At 39.5% G+C, this 19,315-nt stretch overlaps 1 protein-coding gene across 1 annotated transcript in view; it reads left to right on the top strand.

The window, feature by feature from the left end:
* The first annotated feature begins 399 nt into the window (after positions 1 to 399).
* Positions 400 to 19,315, top strand: part of MYO6 (myosin VI) — a 141,240-nt gene continuing 122,324 nt past the window's right edge. The window contains 1 exon segment of the mRNA XM_059701144.1: positions 400 to 589. The gene's annotated coding sequence lies outside the window, so the exon portion shown is untranslated.

Here is a 19,315-nt window from a genome sequence, read left to right as displayed (position 1 = left end):
GCGGCCCCCACCGCTCGGGGCGCTCGCCCCTCGATGGCCAGCGCTCGCCCCCGAACACCGTCTGCACCGTCTCCGTCTCCGGCGCGGAGGACTCGCCCTGCAGGGCTGCAAACCTCACCGCCGAGCCGGCCCTTTCGCGGGGGCGGGACCCGGAGTCAGCGAGGCCCGCGGCGGCCCCTCCCCGCGCCGCCGCGCCCACCCCGAGCCCGAGGCGGTGGCCGCGGAGCTGGGCGAGCGGAGGGGCGGGGCGGCGGGGCGGCCCCGGGTGCCGAGCGCCCCCTCCCGGAACGCGGCCCTGCCCGGCCGGCCCGCCCCGGCCCGCGGCGCCCCCGCCCCCTCGGGCGCTCCGTAGCCGTGACGTGCGCGCGGCGGGGCCGGGGACTCGGTGGGGCGCCGGCTGGCGGGCGGAGACGGACCGGGATCTGTCCGAGCAGGAAGCGAGGAGCCGCCCGGTCGCCGCCTCCGCCCCGTCCTGGGCTGGTCCGCGTCACCGGCCTCTGCGCTCACCTCCTCACCTCCCGGCCCGCCCTCCAGCCTCCGCGGCGACAGGGAGCCCCGCCAGCGCGCACCTGCCTTCGTGTCCGCACAGGTGAGTGTCCCGGAGCCCGGCCCCTCGCGCCCCGCGTCCTGCTTGGAGGCCTCCCTGAGGCCGCCCCGGCGGCCCACGGCGCCGTTCCCCTCCGGGGACTCCGGTAGGTGAAGCAGGTGATGGGTGGGCCCGGGCGGCGGCGGCTCGCGGAGCGCACGGCCGGCTCTCACTTCCAGCCGCCGGGAGAGGCTCCTTTCGCGGGGTGATCATCACCCCGATACCTTGGTGCGTCGCCTCTGGCTCCAGGTAGGAGCGGAGCACTCAGGTGTCCGACTCTGGCGCTCCGTGATCGTTTTCTCTTTCGTAAACAAGCTTGAAGTGCAGGGCAGGAATAATGTCGTTTGTCCTGGGGTGTGAGGATCAGCTGACTAATAGTTTAATCATGTAGCAGATCGGGCTGGGACGGTCTCCGTCTGTATTGTCAGTCCTTAGGTAGACCAGTCCTTTGAGTATGTTAATTTGTAGGTTGCCCAACAATAGTTTTTTAATATTTGTTAATTGACAAAACTCCGTAAAACAATGGAAATGCCCAGATCTGGGATTTGGAATAGGAAGTAAGTTTTATTTCGGGAGCACCTGTGTCAGGAATATGTGCATTCAGTTTCAGAAGCACGTTACATGGTACGTGGCCTGAAGTGTGGGGTGAAGTGCTTCGGTGAGAACCTACAGGTATTAGTGAGGAGCTTAACAGACTGCTGCACATGCTAAAGTCTCATATAGCATGCAGAATATTTAAACATAGGGTTTGAGAGTTTAAAAAATTCACGTTCTTAAGATTTAGCTGGCACTGTTCACACCATAAAATGTGAATCTTGAACTTGGGCTGGTAATGGTCATGGTACAAAGGTTGGCAGCAAAATGGCATTTCTGTACAAATTAACTAAACTTCATAGAGGTCTTGGGTTGTGGTTTTCCAATTGGAAATTGTTTAGTGAAAAAAAATGACCTTGCTGTCTTTTATCATTCACTTTAGAAACACCACAAATTGAGCTATAGCCAGAGCATGAAACAATGCAACTCTTCAGAATAACTCATTGACTTTTAAATACCCAGCGCATTTGGGAGTATTTTCAGTTGCGCGGGAATTACGTGCACAGTGGTAAACAGAAGTCATTTTAGTCTTACGCAGATTTGCCCGTTGCGTTTGTATGTTCTATGTGACACGCCATTTATTGTTCTCCCAGCTTTTTAAATTACATTTTTGTGTGCAAGAACTGATTTTAAAAGGGAGTTACAAAAGTGATGAATGACTTTAAGAAAAGATAATCATGATTAAAAACTCTATAGAATATATATAACAAATATATTTTTCATGAGTGTGTGCACATACAAGTGAGGAAAATGTAATAAGATATTGCAATATTTGATGTAAATTTATGCGGCATTTAAAACAAGATCATAAATCATAACCCATGGGGCTTATCTGAAATGGATTTTTTCATCTGTTTATGTTTATGTGATCAGGTTTTAAAATAACAGTGGCCAGGAAATCTGAGAGAGGCTGAAGGCTCTTTTCTCATCCTGTTGTGACTTTGCCTGGAGACTGTGGTGGATCATGTAGCCCATTGTTTAGACAACTGGGCTGTCTCCGGGTTCTAAAATACAACTTTCTTCAGAAAGTTTTAGAACGTTTGACCATGGAAGCACCCGAAACATTTTTGAAAAAATTTACCAATTGCCACTATATATATTGATAATCGTAAAAGGTCAGTTTCTAAAAGATTTCCAGCCTTTGTGAAATTTTCACTTCTCTATGTTAAAACATTTTAAGTAAAAGATTGAAAAAAGCATTGCAACTTTAATACATTTCAGACAGGTTAATTGTGATCCCCCTTAATGAGATACCTCATAATTTGTGAACTGGCCCTTTAAGACTGTTGTCACCCATTTATTAGGCATCTGCCATAAGCAGAGCACTAACTGAGGGACTTGATGTACAAAAGGATTCAAGGTTGGTGGTCTTGTCCTTTTACACATGGGGAAGTTTAGGCATATCTCTAAATACTAAATATTTGCTCAAGGTCATGTGGCTCCAGAAGGACAAAGGCTGGATTCACACCCAAGTCTCGAAACCCCTGTCCTTTTAGACAGACCTGGTTGCCTTGATCTCAGTTTGTTTGGTAGACTGTTCAAATATACCTGCAGAACTGACGCTGTGTTAAAGAGTGTGGCTTGAGGGTTGAAGATGGCACACAGGAGTGACGATGAGAGAGGCCAGGAATGTGGTTCTGGAACTAATTTTGAATTCATGCATCTGTTTCTTAATTCTTAAGATGACAGCCTTGAACAGTAATATGATGTTGCTTTATCATTTCTGGTGTAAATTCCAGAATATTATACCTATTGTGCACTTTTTATTTTGATGGGTTTATAGGAACTAGAATTAGGTTGTAATGTAACACTGGTTTTTATTGTAGCTAAAATGAATAGTATAATGTTACTGCTTAGGAGAGAACTTAAAAATTTTCCTCAAATTAGACAGATTGTTACCTGTACACGCAGTAGCTGTCCTTTAAATGTTGTATAATTCTTTAATTTGGGGGGGGAGGGGGGAAAGACTTGCTTTCAGTGTATGATTAAATTGTCAACTGTACTATTTAGACAGTTTTTTTTAAAATTTGCTTTTTAATTTAGATATGGCTCATGTTTATTTCAGAAATGTCCCTTGAACTATAATAACATAAATGAGCACACAAAGTTCATCTTTTATAACAAAGTAGGCGTCATTTCAGCGGTAGAATGTAATTAGATAAATGATAGGAAGAAAAATGATAAGAAGGCTGAGTTGCGTGACTACTTTTACAGGTGTTTCATTATTTGGTTTGAACTATTAAGAATTTTGCATCTTGAGGATACTCCACCATATCTCAATATCGCAGGGATACTCAACTGTAAATACAAAACCATCATCCAAGGGCTTAATATAAATTATTAATGGATGATCTGTAATACACCTGTGTGTGTGTGTGCAGGTGTAGATAATCAAGAACTAACTAAATTTAAATACGCAGAGACATAAAAAAAGATGAATAGAAACATTTAAAATCTGAAGATGTTTATATTAAAGGTTAACATACCTTTGTATAGTGCTTTAATTGTTTTGGAAATTAGTTTATGTGTACTTGGTCCTTAAAACAACTTGATGAAGTAGATGTGGTAAACTTATTCCTATACTGAAGATGAGTAAATGGAGACAGAAATTAAGTACCTGTTCAAGGTCACTTACGTGGCTGCTTAGAAGCATAGCTGAGAATGGAACTCCTCTCTGTGTATTCCGTAGTGATCTCTCTTCCCCCAGCTTTCCATCTCTTCGATGTTAGTTATGGTTAATCTCTTAGCAGTGCTTATTTCATTTTATGGCTTTAATTCAGATGGTCACTGAAATGCTCATTGTTAAATACTCATTGTTAAATAGTTTGTTTTTAAAGTAAGGTAGAATGATGAGGGTGATGTATCATGGAACCACTTTAACATTAACTTTTCTAGTTGAAGAGTTTTTAAAGAAAAGTCAACAATTAGTTAAAAAGAAAGAAGGAAAATGTTCTGAGGGAATTTTGAAAATAACTTACAAGTTATTGGCACATTGTTCTTGATCTGATGATTATACTTGTTTTTTGTAATAATGAGCTAAGGTGTGTCTTCATTGGTACCTTTATACCTTCATTCATTTAACAAATATTTGAGTATTTACCATGGGCTAGGCATTGTTCAAAGTGCTGATGATGCAGTGATAAATTAAGACCAAGTGACATTTTATTATTGTTTTGAATTAAGGTAATTATAGACTCTATACTAGTATGTAATCAACAGGGCTGACTCTAAAGTTGGGAAATAGACAGTTGTCAAAGTGGTATAATTTCAGGGCTACTAAAAGACTCATTTGCTCTAAAATATTCTACTCCTGGCATTCAGTCCACTGAGTTACACACTGTTACCAGTGTACTCCTGAAAATAAGATATGTTCTATCTTTTATCACAGTCCCAGGACACAGAGCTGTGAGAAAATAAATCAGACCTTGTACTGACTGATATGTTGAATTTTGTAAGCAAGGTGGTTGGCAAAGTAGAATTTTAATAGCAGTTATTGTTTATTGAGCTCTTGCTCAGGTCCTGTGTGAAGCAAGTACTTTAACTCATTAGCTCACTGTGTCATTTCAGTGCACTTAGCATCAGGACCCTCATTTTACAGATTAGGGGACCGTAGCACAGAGATGTTAACTTTGCTCAAGCCCGAAGCCCATACTGGGAGCTGGATTTTGGATCCTTTATAGTACTTGGCATGTGGTAGGTACTCCTGTGGAAAGGGTGCTGGTATACATACAGGCTTGTGCCGTTGTGGTGGCACACCATGTAGGTGGCACACCTTGGTGAGTGAGGGATGGGTGGGGAGAGTCAAGAGAGCTTGTTGGGTGAGTGGTTGGAGTTGGGGAGAGGGTGGGGACAGGGAGGGTTATTGTTTTGCTTGGCCCTCAGGCTTAATCCTCCTTAAATGCACAAATGCTTGGTTGTCCAGCTCCTGGGTAAGAGGACAGGCAGACCTGAGGTGATCCTGGTTTTGCCACTCATTACCATTGGTCAGGTTACTTGGTTTCTCTGGGCTTTCGTTTTCTCATTTGTAAAATGGAGGCAACAATGCTACCTAACTGGTGTAGTTCTTGTGAGCACTGAACTAGCTGATATTACATGTAAAGCACATGTCATACTGGCATTATTATTGTTACTATGGTTTGGTTATTATTTTTTTCTTTTGGACAATGTTTAATGTGGAATGTGAATTCAAAAGAAAAAAAGCAATATATTGGAAGTTTGGGTGGAATCTTGAAGTTGGCCAGTTTTAAATAGTTCTGAAATTTAGGTGTGCATCAGAAATACCTGGGGGACTACTGAAAACAGGTATCAGGGAGGTGTGGGTGGGGCCTGGGCGTTAGCATTTTAACAAGCTCCTAAGTTGATTTATTTGCCTATCAAAATTTGAGAACTGTTGGTTTAAACGTTTTTTTTTTTTTTTTCATCCTGTGCTTAGAGAGGGCTTCAACAATAACAACAACAAAAAAATTACTTGGATTAACCAGGTAGATGAAAGTGAAATATCTGTTACCAGAATCTCTTCATTGATTTTTTTTTAAAGCTTATTTCAGCCTTATTGCATTTATCTTGAGAGAACAATGCAGTGTGAAATTACACACCTAAATTTAATTGTGATGAATATTTCAGCTTATTAACCAGCTTCATGTGGAAGTAAGCTAGTTATATTTAATTTTTATATAATTATACAGATAGCAGTAATATATAAATAATGTCCATATAGATCTTAAGTCCTTTTTAAACTTTTTAATTGGATTTCTTTAGATAATGGACTGTTTTTTACTAACTTGGTATTGTTAGCTGCATCAGGCAAGGTCCCAGCAAGAAAAGAAATTTCATCCTTGATGGTGAGAATGAAGAGATTGTAGAGGTTAGGGAACAAACAAGGGATGGTGCAGCACCCAGGGAATAGCAACAGCAAGAAGCCCTTAATTCCCCAGAGATGAGCAGAGCAGAGAGCGGACATTGTGGAGGAGGGCCCAGGGGAGCTGGCTTTGAGGCAGGCAGGGAGGGAGGGGATGCTCCCTGCCCCCTCCTCCCTCTGTTTGTAGGTCTGTGCCAGTGACTTCCATTTCTAGCACCCATTGGGGAGCCTAGGTCATGATCTGTGCAGGCCAGGAGCAGAGCAGAGCAGGGATTTTGGGGTGCTGTGGAGCAAGTGGAAAATAACCAGGACGTTGATTAGAACCTTCGGGAATTTGTAGTATTTCCTCAGTGCATTTAAAACAATTTTTAGCATTGTGATACATTTGCAAAACGCTTGAGACTCCTTGACTTATACATACGCTTTTAGAAAATAGTGTATTCACTTTCTCACGTAATGGAACAATCATTTTAGGAACTTTTGGTGATTTATATAACTAACCGAGTGAGAAACATAATTTAGATTTGTTAACACAATGCATATTTCTTAATATATTGTTAGGCCTTAGTGAGGTTTTCTGACATTTTCTTCATTGGGTAGTCTTGGGTTGATAGAATAACTGTTTTTCATTAAAAAAAATACTTTAATGACTACGTTTCAAAAATTCTGGCTAGAATAGTCCTTTGCCTTCTGGAATTTAAAGGTCTATTCACTTGGACTCTGGATAGCAAAAAAACCAGAACGCAGGCTTGATGTGGTAAATAAGACTTTTGTGAAATGTTCTTCCTCCCCAAGTCCTGTTAAAGACATTACATTTTTGTATAAATCTGTTGCAGGTTGTTGCTATTCAGCTGTCTTTGCTAATGAGAATTTTACCTAGTTAATCAGAGTTTTGGTTAAGAGTCTTAATCCATGCTCTTTATTTTGGACAGGTTGTTTAGGATTACTAAAGAAAAGGGTTTCTCTCCTTAAAGAGCAGATATGAAGGTTCTTAGTATCTGAGCAGTACTCCCCCAAAGCGATTAGATTATGGCTTGCCTTTTCTTCGCTTGGGAGTTCCAGGGAAAAAGAAGTACAGAATTTTACTCAGATTCAGCAGCAGCCATCTTGGTCACAGCTTCCAGAAAGGGAAGAACTGTATTGTCTGGGGCTGAGCAAATTAATCCCATAACAACACCTGGCTGTGAGACTTTAAATTACAAATAAAGGGTACTTCTAGACCAGTGGTTCTCAACCTTCTGGCCCTTTAAATACAGTTCCTCATGTTGTGACCCAACCATAAAATTATTTTCGTTGCTACTTCATAACTGTAATGTTGCTGCTGTTATGAATCGTAATGTAAATATCTGATATGCAGGATGGTCTTAGGCGACCCCTGTGAAAGGGTTGTTCGACCACCAAAGGGGTCGTGACCCACAGGTTGAGAACCCCTGTTCTAGACGTAAATATAATTGGGTCATTTTTTTTTTTTAAACAAATACGTTTTTCATCTTGTTTTTAAAAGAGTATGGTGGGAGAAGAACAGGTTTGGAGTAAACCAGTATTTTGGGTAGTAAAATTATGCTCAGAGACTGATTTTGTCTTTGCCAGCAATTTATTTAACACAGTGAATTTCATAAGCCAGTAGCACACAGGATAATGCCGCTTTTTTAAAAAATTGAAGTATAGTTGATATACAATATATTAGTTTCAGGTGTACAACATAAGGACTCAACATTTCTGTACCTTACAAATTGATCGCCACAAGTCTAGTAACAAACTGTCACCGTACAGTTATAGCGATATTATTGATTATATTCCCTATACTGTACATTACATCTTCATGACTTACTAGGATAGTGTCTCATAGTAAGCCTGAAAGAAATAATGTACTCCGAGGCAGTGATAGCTTAATTACATTATTGTTTCAGGCAAGGGGAGATGAAAGGAATAAAGTCAAAATTCAGATTACTAGTAGGGTGTCCCTTTTTACATGAGTAGGCACTCAGGAGAGGTAGTTGGCCAATGGAGAGCTGACACCAGCTGCTCTTGTTGCTAGAGCACGTTGCTAGGGAACCATGCTCCCATGTTGATGAGCAGGATGATCTTTGCGGGGGCTGCTTCTCTGCTTTCACCACTGTCTAGGAGGAATTGCCTCATGGAGACAGGAGCTAATGCCCCAATGATCTTCAGAGAGCTCTTTACATCATCAAAGTGTCACCTTGCCCAGACCCAAACTCTCCAGTAGTCCTCATAAATTCTCTAAATGTCCCCTTGCCATAGTTGCTTCTCTCCATGTTCTTATCCGTAAGGCCCCAGTGGGGACCCTCAGCAGCTGGGCTACTGAGTGATAATCAGCGACAACAGATGAGATGATGGCATCCTGACACATTCTTCTATCCAAACAACTTCTAAAAACAGCTTTTATTTGTCTTGTCATAAACACATGGATTAAAACAACTTTATTAAAGTCATAAGCAAGTGAATTTGAAATCATATCAAACTAATACACAGCAACCAAATAGCACCTGTGCTCAGAAATCATACAGTTAGATATTTTCTCTGTAAGTGGGCTTTTTTTTTTTTTTTAAAGGAGAGATTTCAAACTTTTGTGGTATCTTCAAAAAAAAAAATATTGTTCATTTTGATTTGACACTGATAGAATTAGTATCCCGCAGGAGAGAATTAAGGCTGTTGGTTTTTCCATGTTATGCTCTTTGAATTCCCTGATTTGAGGATTGAGTTATTCCAGAGAGAGCTTTTCTCTGGTTCCTTGTTATTCTTTTTCTAAAATTAGATGAAATAGCTGTGTTTTGGTTTGTGGGCATGATTTGCTGTCTGTTATCCTTGTGGTGCTTTGGGGAAGAACAAAGTGTATGCATATGTATGTGTTTTGAGGAGAAATGTATTAGTTTCTCTGCTTTTCCTGTCTGTCATCGTTGACTTGAAGATGAGAAGAGCAAGATGACTGATGTAGCTATTATGCTTGTGTTTGAGGTTTCAAACAAAACTGTGGCTGTGTTGGCCATTGAGTTAATGGAGACAACAGATGAGTATAAAGCGTAAAACTAGTCATCATCTACTCAGTGGCTAATTAAGGAAGTTTATTTATTTATTTATTTAATATATTTTATTGATTTTTCACAGAGAGGAAGGGAAAGGGATAGAGAGTTAGAAACATCAATGAGAGAGAAACATCGATCAGCTGCCTCCTGCACACCCCCAACTGGGGATGTGACTGCAACCAAGGTACATGCCCTTGACCGGAATCGAACCTGGGACCTTTCAGTCCGCAGGCCGACGCTCTATCCACTGAGCCAAACCGGTTAGGGCAATTGAGGAAGTTTATATTAGTTTGAAGGATTTTCTGTCAGGTATGGTGGGGAGGGGAGAAGAGGAAGGGAATTGAATGAGTTTGAATATCTGAACAGATTTCACAGCAGATTTTTAGAAACCAGAAAAGAATATTTCAGTTAGAATTTTGTGTTACATAGAGATATATTTTACTGATAAGTTTGCTGTTTTGAAAAGGGGGTGCAGCATAAATTAAGACTATAGAAACCACTTGTTTAATTTGGTGACTTAATGGGTTACTAACAAACATGGGGATAGCCTGGTGGCTACATAATGTTAGTGTGTCAGGAAATGGGCTATTACTTATTAGAGGTTTGCTTCTGGAACTGGTCCAGAATCTCACGGACTCTGGTCGTGGTCTCTAGGGCAGTGGTTCTCAACCTTCTGGCCCTTTAAATACAGTTCCTCATGTTGTGACCCCAACCATAAAATTATTTTCGTTGCTACTTCATAACTGTAATGTTGCTACTGTTACGAATCGTCATGTAAATATCTGATATGCAGGATGGTCTTAGGTGACCCCTGTGAAAGGGTTGTTCGACCACCAAAGGGGTCGCGACCCACAGGTTGAGAACTGCTGCTCTAGGGTCTTGCTGTTTGGCGTACAACGTTGTCAAAGGTTCGTATTTTCAGTACATACAGACAGCTGAGTAGGTCATCAGGATTTAACAGTGAAGGGTTTATATTGCTGGTTGGGAGTTGGCAGTATGTTATAAGGATGGGTTAAATGAGTGACCCAGAATGACCCTAGACCAGGGGTGGGGGCCACAATGGGTTCTTAAACTGGACCGGAGGGCCGGAACAAAAGCATGGATGGAGTGTTTGTGTGAACTAATATAAATTCAAAGTAAACATCATTACATAAAAGGGTACGGTCTTTTTTTTTTTTTTTTTTAGTTTTATTCATTTCAAACGGGCCGGATCCGGCTCGCAGGCCGTAGTTTGCCCACGGCTGCCCTAGACCAGTAAATCATAATAATTCTTGAGGACCAGCAATGTGCCACCACATCGAGTGTTTCATAGTCATTTTCTCATTTAATTGTAATGTTGACGCTATGAGGTAGTTCTTATCTCATTTTACAGCTGAGTACTGAGGTCTAACTAACTTGCTAAAGTGATACAGTAGTGAGGGGGAGAGCTGAGAAGTCCCCAGGTGATCTGGATCCAGAGCCTTCGTCCCATTTAGGATTTGAAGTTACCTCTTTTTTTTCTTTTTTCTTTTTTGGTGTGCTTTTAAAGCCGTGGTTCTCAACCTTGGCTGCATATTAGAATCACCTGGGAATCTTTTTAAAATCCTGATTTCTGGGACTCATCCTCCAGAAATTCTGTTTCTATGTTAATAATGTTGTGGCCTCGCCCCATAACAAAGAAAGAATTTCCGGAGGATGAGGCCCAGAAATCAGGATTTTAAAAAGATTCCCAGGTGATTCTAATGTGCAGCCAAGGTTGAGAACCACTGCCCTACAGGATTTATTAGTACTGTTTTTCTGTGCCTAATCAAGGATGGTAACATCATGACACTCATGCAGCTGTTGCCTGCTTTCAAGTTTAAGGTAGAGAACTCCTCTGTGATACCCTTTTATCCTCACCCTTGGATTTCTGTTCTCCATGGTGCTCCAGCTACCTCTGCTAGTTGGTGTGAGAAGGGAGATTTCTGGCATGCAGAGCGTAAACCATTCCTTATGGCTTTTAAATTCCATAACAACTACCCATTTTAAATTTATAATTCATAAATTTGCTTTAAATGTATTCTTGTAAAGTTTTGTGTAAGTTAAATGAAGAATTAAATTATAATTTTGTCTTATCCCGGAAAACTTCATATTTATTTAAAGGACTCCAATAGTGATTGCTTTTGCAAAGGGAAGAATCCTTTGGTAAAACAAATAATTGTTTTCTAAATTACACTAATAAATATGGATCTTGCACATATTACCTTTATAGAAATATAGGTCTGGCTGTATATACATTTTATATAAATGTGCCTAAATTAAGTTTGAGCTCATATTTTGCCTGATATTATGAACAAAAAGGGAATGGATAATCAGTTTTTTCTTAAATAAATGCTACTTGTTGGATTTGCACTAAAATGTCCTTTAGTAGGCTTATCTACACTAAGAGTAATATATATATATATATATATATATATATATATATATATACACACACACACACACACACACACACACACACACTAGAGGCCCATTGCATGAAATTCATGCACTGGGTGGGGGGTGTCCCTTAGCTCAGCCTTCACCCTCTCCAATCTGGGACCCCTTGGGGGATGTCTGACTGCCAGTTTAGGCCCAACCCCATGGGATCCCTAAACCAGCAGTCAGACATCCCTCTCACAATCCAGGACTGCTGGCTCCCAACCACTTGACTGCCTGCCAGCCTGATCACCCCCTAACCACTCCCCTGCCAGCCTGGTTGTCCCCAGCTGCCCTCCCCTGCCGGCCTGGTTGCCCCTAACTGCCCTCCCCTGCCGGCCTGGTCACCCCTAACTGCCCTCCCCTGCCGGCCTGGTCGCCCCTAACTGCCCTCCCCTGCTGGCCATCTTGTGCCCACATGGGGGTGGCCATCTTGTGAGAGGGTGTGACAGTCAATTTGCATATTATCTCTTTATTACATAGGATATATTTAAACCTCACCCTAGGATATTTTTTCCATTGATCTTTAGAGAGAGTGTGGAAGGGAGAGAGGAAGGGGAGGAGAGAGAAAGAGAGAGAGAAAAACATCGATGTGAGAGAGACATATCAACTGGTTGCATCCTGCACATGCCCAGACCAGGGCTGGGGATGGAACCTGCAACCAAAGTATGTGCCCTTGACCGGGAATTGAATTGGAGACCCTTTGGTCTGAGGGCTGACGCTCTAACCACTGAGTGAAACTGGCCAGGGCTAAGAATAATTTTTTCAGTGATAGGTTGAGGTTTAATAAATAGCACAACAGTAAATTGTTTGGGTCATAAAATTTATTAGGTAAATGCTAGTGTTCTATATAAATGCTTAAATCAGTATTTGATGCTATTCTGATCTAAATTCTCTGAAAATATCATAAATTTTAGAGAGATCATTTTATTAAAAATTGTTACAGTTGAAAGCAGACAAACTATTGTTTGGAAAACATCTTCATGTGTCCCTGGCTAAAATAGCTGTTTCTTGTACCTAATACTATGCTAATGAGGCATATATGTAATATATGTTCTGTCCCTAAACATTCAACGGAGACTTACTACTCTGTAACCTCCTAATTAATAGATTTAGTGGCCTCATTTAGATCATTATTATTTTCCAACCTTTAAGCTATTGACCAACTAATTCTCCTTAAGCTCTCTCTTCTTAGATTCTGTGGTCATGCACTCTCTCAGGTTTCTGACTTTTCCTTTTTTATTTTTTATTGTTTAATTTTCTCTGTCCCTTTGCTGTTCATATCTCATAAAATCCTGTACTTTGCACTTTGCTCTACTCACTCTGTTCTTATTTTTGATAATTATCTTAGTCCTGTGGTTCCAACTCTTATTCATATGCAGATTAATACAAAATTTCTTTCCATATCATCTTAACCAGCATTTCTAAACTGATATTCTACAGTAGCGATTTTTAACTGGTGTGCTGCAAGAATTTTTAAAACATGCAATACTGACTATTTAGTCAGGGCCACTGACCTCTTTCCTCTTGAGATTGTTAAATAAAAAAATGACAGTGGCCATTAAAACAATAATTGTTCAGTGTGAAGGAATCAAAATTATAACTATTTTCTGTTGTCAGATTGGTAAAAAATATATTTTTTGTTGTGCTGCAGAATTTTAGTAATTAGTTTATGTGTGCCATGAGGTGAAAAAGGTTGAAAATTGCTGCTCTACAGACATCTTAAAATTTCACATATTCCCATCACACCCACCTCTTTTTAGAAACTTGCATTTTCTTCCTTTTCCCTTATGATGCTCTCATTACTCTGTTGTTCATGCTCAGAACTTTCACTCATTTTTCCCCCTCTTCACTTGGCATGTTTGTCAGTTGTCAACCCCTCTTTTGCTTCTGGAAGGTCGTCCTTCACTCCCTATGCCCTCTGACCGAAGCAGGCCTTATTAGTTTTCTTTCCATATACAGCTCCCTATATTTGGCCCTTTTCTTCAATGTATGGTCAGTCTATCTTGTGCATTGCCATTAGGGTTATATTTCAGAGTAGAAATGTGACTGTAATATTCTCTAGCTAAATAAGAATCCGTATTAGCCCTTCATTAATACATTTAAGAGTTCAAACTTTCATTGTGGGATTTGAAATCCTTTGTGTTCTAATCTCTTGGCCCACTTTTCCACCTCAACCATTGTCACTCTTCTGCCATTATACTCTAGCCCTGTTGACCTATTCCTCAAACACGTCCCCGTTCTTTCATCTCCCTAGTTTTATTCAAACAGACTTTTGTCTTTTGGTCAGTCTTACCCATTTTTCAGGGCCTGCTTGAATAAATCTTTCTAAGTCACTTTTCCAAATTTACTGTTTGAAGTTACACCTATAATATTTATCACAGGTTATGTGATATGTATCTTTCTTTTTAAAAAAATATATTTTTTTATTAACTTCAGAGAAAAGGGAGAGGGAGAGATAGAAACATCAGTGATGAGAGAGAATAATTGATTGGCTGCCTCCTGTACACCCCACACTGGGGATCGAGCCTGCAACCTGGGCATGTGCCCTGACTGCGAATGGAACTGTGATCTCCTGGTTCATAGGTCGATGCTCAACCACTGAGCTAAGCCGGCTGGGCTCTATCTTCTTTCATTTCCCTACTCTCACTAGATTGTGAATGACTAGCGTGAGAACTGTCTAGCAAAAGATTTGGTAAGGTTTTATGTAGATCAGTGGATCTCAGGTCTTAGTACTCCTTTGCACTCTTAACACTAGAAAGACTGAAATTTAGTATATACCTATATTGCCCAAAAGCAGTCAAAATGACTGCATTGTGAAAGAATAATATCGGAGCACTCTTCACTTATGTTCCTTAGCTTTTCCAATAACTCACTTCTATTCGACATTTCTTTCATGAATTTAGGGAGCAAAAGAAATAAAATAAACAACTTATTAGAACAAGTATCACTGCATAAAGATTCGAATAACAAGTACTAGTTTAGCTTATTGAGCAACTGCAACTTACCAAGTATCGACAATTTATCATGTACTTGTATGTTATCATGTGATGGTAATCGAAAAAAAATGAAAACTGTTATTTCAGTCTGCAGACCGACGCTCTATCCACTGAGCCAAACCGGTTTCGGCAAAAACTGTTATTTCAATACAGAGCCGAACTGGTCATATAAGAAATTTACTCAATTCAATAATAAGAGTCATAATTTCCCCCAAGCAGTCAAAATGACTGCTTTGGGGCAATATAGGTATAACACACATATATATACCGGAAATGAAGGAGGGGGAGGTAACTACAATTATTAATAAACGCATTTATATGTTGTACAAAAAGTCACAAAATTCTAAGACATTGTGTCCTTATATACATAATTGTTTTTCTAATTGAAATTAAAAAGCAGTCAAAATGACTTCCTTGGGCAATCTAGTGTTAATTATTGAGGTCTCTAAAAATTTTGTTTATCTATTTGGTTTTATTTATCAACTAGAGGCCCGATGCACGAAATTCATGCAAGGGGCTTGGACCCTGCAGCCACAGTGGCTGCCTCTGCCTTGGCTCCTGCCATGGCGGCTTCGTCCGGTAGTTCATCCAGCCTAATTAGCATATTATGCTTTTATTATTATAGATATTTACTGTATTAAAATTTAAAAATTATTTATTTCAAAGCAACAATAATTAATAAATGCATGTTAGCAGAAATCACATATATTATGAAAAAGAACTATTTTCAAAAATAAAAGTTAATGAAGAGAGTGGCACTATTTTACATTTTTATAAAGCTCTTCAATAGAGGATAGTTGGATTGTCCTATCTGCTTATGCATTTAGTTTGTTGCATTATGTTTTGGTTGAATTGTATATGAAGAAAATCTGACCTCACACAGACAGATCATTGAGAAAGGAAGTATTAATTTGACTTTTTCAGATAACTCTGTATATTCTTTGATCCCTCACCAAAACTCAGCAAGTGGCCATTTCTTAATGTTCCAAAGTAGAATCTTTAACCATATCAGTGAACTTTTTGTACTGTGTTATATTACAATTTGTTGGTCTGTTTAGCACTTTGGATCTTTTACCCATTATTTTATAACATGATGTATTGGTCACTTGGAACATACTGTTTCACTGAATTATGCAGGTTTTCTAAATTTATTTAATATCCAAATCATATTTTGCCCTGGCCGGTGTGGCTCAGTTGGTTGAGCATCATCCCATGCACCGAGAGGGCATCAGTTCGATTCCTGGTCGGGGCACATGCCCAGGTTCCACACTTGATCCCCAATGAGGGGTCTATAGGAGGCAGCTGATGGATGTTTCTCTCTCAAAAAAAAAAAATCCATAAAAACATTAAAAAAATCATACATTTATCTCATCAGAAAAGTCTTTTTAAGTATTTAAACTTAAACAGCATAAGCTATTATGCTCAGGTCAGAGACAAGTTTTCCCAGATTCTACTTTTTTGTTGTTGTTGTTAATCCTCACCTGAGGATATTTTTCCATTGACGTATTTTTTTAAATTTTTCTTATTGATTAAGTTATTACATATGTGTTCTTATCCCCACGTTACCCCCTACCCCCCCCACTCATGCCCTCACCCCCCTCCATTGATAATTTTTTAAGAGAGTGGAAGGGAGGGGCCCAGATTCAGCAAATACTTGTCAGTTGTTTTCCTTGAAGTAACAGGCTTCACTCAAAAACAAATGAACAAACAAAACCTGTTTGCCAGAAGCCAGAGTTTCAATAACTACAGTTAGTCATTCTCTTCAGTGAAAATGGTGTTTCATGAAAAATAAGAAAAGGCAGCCAGTTCCTGAAGGCTAGAACTCGAGCATCCACACATATTTTCCTTGAGTCAACTATCATACTTTGTACTTTATGCACAATTTCTATTTTGTCATATATTAAAAACGTGTATCTGAGGGTGAAGATCTAATAAAATCAATATATTTACTGCTTCAACAAAGGTATTGAGACAGCATTCTTTTTACTGTGACCACTGGTATATATGGTTGGTGCCACTGCCCTGATTCTAGGTAAACTGGTAGAAGTTTTACCCATCATTGGATCTGCATTATCAGAGCAAATGTAACCACAGTGCAAAAAGCCAATGTGTTCAAAATAATTTTGACCTTGTTGACATTCTGAAAAGGTCTTAGGGATCTCCAGGGGTTTCATTGACCACACTTGGAGAACTGCTGGTCTGGAAAATTGTTGACTTGAGTTGTGAATGTGTTCAGGTTTCCTGTAGACCACACAAGTAGAAGCCTAGAAAGTTCTAGTTAGACATTATCCCAGAGTTAATTTCATTCCAATTCTTTATTAAGAAGTTGAGGAAACAGGTTTAGAGAGGTTAAGAGACTTGGTAAAGTTCATTCAGCTAAATTACTGGAAGAACTGAAAAGATAATTCATATGGCTTGATTAATTCAGAGTTCATTCTTTTTCTATCAGTATTGTGCAGTTAAAACTTTTAAAGGTCATTTCAGACACATTTTATATAAAGCTATGACAAGAAAATAAGCATTTCCTTTTATGCAATAATATGGATACTGTCAAATAGAATTCCTTAGAGGATAGATTTTTTAACTCTATGACCCAGAACTCTAGGACCAGCTTTCATCTGTTTTTTTATTTTTTATTTTTTATTTTTTTATTATTAGTTAAGGTATTACAAATGTGTCCTCATCCCCTCCATTAACTCCCAACCTCCCCCCCACACGCAAACTCATGCTCCCATCCCCCTGTTTTTTTTTTTTTTGTAAGGGTTACACATACTTATTACTGAACCAGTCTAGTGTAGAAAAATGTTAACAGAGAAAAATATTCCAGTAATTTTCCAATAAAACATGTCCAACTGTTTAGATAGTAGTGATCTTTTCAGTGATGTGGTAAGTTGTAAACAGTCCAGACACAGCATAAATATGTGAGCCATCTCATGTGCAGTTCCTTCTAGACCTAGCTTGGTTCTTCTCCAGTTGGAGTCGTACTTGATTTTATTATCAGTTTCTATCTGAATCCATTGGGGAATGGGCTGATTCTGCTTTTGTTTCTTGGCCAGGAACCTCTTGATCCTGAAAGTCTAGTGAGAAGAAATGGTGAAGAGGAGTCAACCACCAGCTTTCATCTCTTTTTCTCACCTCCTTTCTTCATCTAGATCAGTGGTTTTCAACCTTCCTACTGCTGCGACCCTTTAATACAGTTCCTCATGTTGTGGTGACCCCCAATTCCATTGTTACAAATTGAACATAATTAAAGCATAGTGATTAATCACAAAAACAATATATAATTATATATGTATTTTCTGATGGTCTTAGGTGACCCCTGTGAAAGGGTCATTCGACCCCCAAAGGGGTCACGACCCACAGGTTGGGAACCACTGATCTAGATGAATGTGAAATTGCTTGCTGTAATCAGTTGGCAGGTCACATGAGAAATTGAGATAATAAAGCAGTTCATGGGTGATCATTGCTTAAAAACCCCTCAAAATATACCCTGATAAAACTCAGTATAATTAGTTTGATATTTAAGAGAAGAGCATATTATGTATAAAAGTAAAAAATAATTGAGCATCTTTTAGAGATTATTTCTTTTAAAAATAATTTTATTATGGAAAGTTTCAAGCATATTCAGAAAAGAAGAGGAGAGCATATGAACCACTATGTTTCCATCACCCAGATTCAACAGTTAGCAACCCTTTGCTAATCTTACTTTATTTACCTTTTTTTAAAAATCAACAATTATTCCCCCTCCCTCTGGATTATTTTAAATCAAACCCAAGCTAGCATGTAATTTTATCATCTATAAACATTTCAATTTATAGAAGAGATTATTTCTTATAACTTGTATTTAGGCATATATAATGAAGTCAGGACTTGATATCTAAAATAAACTTGGATTAAACTCTCAGTAGTCTTTTCTAGCCTAACCAACAAAAAAACAAACCAATGAAAAACCTCCCTTCCATCCTGCCGTGATCCTTGTTCTGTTGCCTTATTTCTCTTTCCCTTACTCTAAACTTCTTGAAAGAGAAGCCTTGGTTCCCTGTTTCTACTTTATCTCCTTCACACTTTTCACTGCAGTTATCATTTCTGCTTCAACTACTATTCTGAAACTGCTCAAAGATGACCAGTGCCCTTCCCATTTTCAAATCTGTTGGCCTATTTTCAGTTGTCAGTAGCCTCTCCTGATTCATTTGATGATGTTGACAACCCCTTCTTGTTGCGACTTCTTTCCCCTTTGGCCTAGTACTCTCTCCCCAGGGACTTTCTGTATACTTTTACCCATTGTTTCTCATTCTTCCTTTGACATGTCAGGTTTCTGGCCTTAGTCTCATTTTCTTTTACTGTTATATTAGTACATTTTTATTCTGTCAGACTTGGTGCCCCCTTTTTAAAACAATTATTTTACAATACTCCATTTACTACACTGAAATGAAATTAGTAGATAAAAGCCTGGTCAGTGTGGCTTAGTGTTTGAGCATCGACCCAATGTACCAAGAGGTCTGGGGTTCAATTCCTGGTCAGGGCACACGCCTAGGTTTAGGGCTTAATCTCCAGTGGGGGACGTGTAGGAGGCAGCTAGTTGATGTTGATGTTTCTCTCGTCGATATTTATCTCTTTCTCCCTCTCCCTTACTCTCTCTCTAAAATCAATAAAAATATATTAAAAGGGAAATTACTAGACAAAAACTTAGCAATGTGCATGCATATGTATATAAATATACAAGTCAATACACATAACATAAAAAAATATACTGGACTAACACAAAAGCAAGTAATTATAAATTATGTGTATTTATCAC

This window comes from Myotis daubentonii, chromosome 6, assembly GCF_963259705.1.
Source record: "Myotis daubentonii chromosome 6, mMyoDau2.1, whole genome shotgun sequence".
Classification (NCBI taxonomy): domain Eukaryota; kingdom Metazoa; phylum Chordata; class Mammalia; order Chiroptera; family Vespertilionidae; genus Myotis; species Myotis daubentonii.
Note: the sequence above shows the minus strand (reverse complement) of the source record. Positions and strands in the feature narration are given on the sequence as shown.